Source organism: Merops nubicus, unplaced genomic scaffold (assembly GCF_000691845.1).
Source record: "Merops nubicus isolate BGI_N331 unplaced genomic scaffold, ASM69184v1 scaffold3490, whole genome shotgun sequence".
Taxonomy (NCBI): domain Eukaryota; kingdom Metazoa; phylum Chordata; class Aves; order Coraciiformes; family Meropidae; genus Merops; species Merops nubicus.
In genome coordinates, this window is record NW_008584675.1 from 1,317 (window position 1) to 3,076 (window position 1,760).

Here is a 1,760-nt window from a genome sequence, read left to right on the forward strand (position 1 = left end):
TATCTTGTTGCTCAGTTGCTGTTAGCTAAAATATGAAAGTCTGTTTCTGTGAAATACCATGGCTTTCTGATGATTCAGGATTTAGAAGACAGAGTAGTGAGAACATTAGTTTAAGACTTTACTGCATGGGACCTCACTAGTAAATTTTAATTTTATTCCACTAGTGGAAATTGCTGTTCACTTGTGCCTAGAACTGTGATCATTGGTCTCACCAGAGGCACGGTTAGAACAAAGCCTCAGCTGTGGGCTTCGTAGTCTCATAGATAAGGGCTGCACAAAGGGACTACACTTTGTGCTGTCAGACCTTGGTCCTTGGAGTCAGATTCTTCGTCTGCCCACCCAGTAGTTTGATAAGACTTTTTAAAAAATGAGTGCTCCAAAAATAGCTTTTTCCTTCAGTCGGCTCCATTCATGTGTTTTGTCTTTTTTTCCACCAGACTGTGGCATGATAGCAGGTGTCAGCTTTTAACTCTTAAGAAATTATATTTCTTCATGTGTTGTGGAAAAAGAAAAATCATAACCAAGAAGGGCTTCTAGTAATAAACGTGAGGAAGGAAAAAAAACAACCCAACCCCTAAAACCTATAGTGTATATCTGCCTCATGTAGGTTCCCTGATGCTTTAGGGATAGTAAAGTTCTTAAGAGGGGAAATGTGGCACAGAAATAATTGAACGCTGGTAAAGTAGAGGCTCTGCTTTCTTTAGATGCACACCATATCACTGGATCCTCTTTGGGGGGGGTGTGTGTGAGCAGCTCTGGACTGAGGTAGGGAGTGAGTAATGCTGGGAGTCCCTGGGTGGGATGGGTTGCCCATCATTGTTTTCTGTAGAAGGTTGATATTGGCAAATTCCAGATTTTATGTGACGTGAACATAGAACCAGGTTCTTGGGGAGTGTCAGATGTATATCATCACTCTGAACATCAAGGAGTGACAGAAGACGACATAGTGGATAGAAGGGCTGTACTGGGAAAAAAAAAAACTATATGATTCTGAGGATGTTGGTAGTCTGTACTTCCCGTGCTTTTTATGGTTGGATAATATTTTGTGTTTGCTCTTTTGTGCTGTTGAAGTGGTGACTGTGTAGGAATGATCTAACTGGGTTTTCCAGTTGTGATCATGAGTAGCTGACTGGACTAGAGAGGTGTTTTTATCCTGCTTTCCAAGCACTTTCTCCAAGCTAGTAGTGTAATTTGATTTTTACAGCTGACAATTTAAATTGAGATAAAGTGGTTTTGAAGATGCTGGATTTCTTCTCAGCCTTGTCATTCAGTGGCAGTGTGTTGTACCTCCCAGTATCTGGTTATTCTTCAGATGAGGTCACTAATTTTACACTAGTGTTAATTTCCAATGAAAATGATCCAAATGCAGCCTTCAAATTCACTTGTCTACCTGCTGAGTAAATTCCTGTTTGCTGTTTGAGTCAAAAAAATCAGCCTCTCCTCAATCACAAAATGCTTATGCAGTTTTGCCACTGTGCTTGAGCTTCTTTTGTGCCTGTGATCTTTCCATACTTTTATATGGAAAGGGAGGTCTTAGCCCATACCCTTCTTAACGCGGTCCTTATTGGGTTAAGTTTTGACCTTGTTCCTTCACTACCTCTTCTGTGCCCTAACAGACCCCATATCAGCTAGGGGAAGCTGTCAGCAATATGGGGAGACCTGGGCACATCAAGAACCAAATGGGGCCTTTTCCTCAGCCCATTCCCAGGCCCACCACCAGAAGGATGCAGTTCCATCAGCTAATCTCCCTAGCGCGAAAT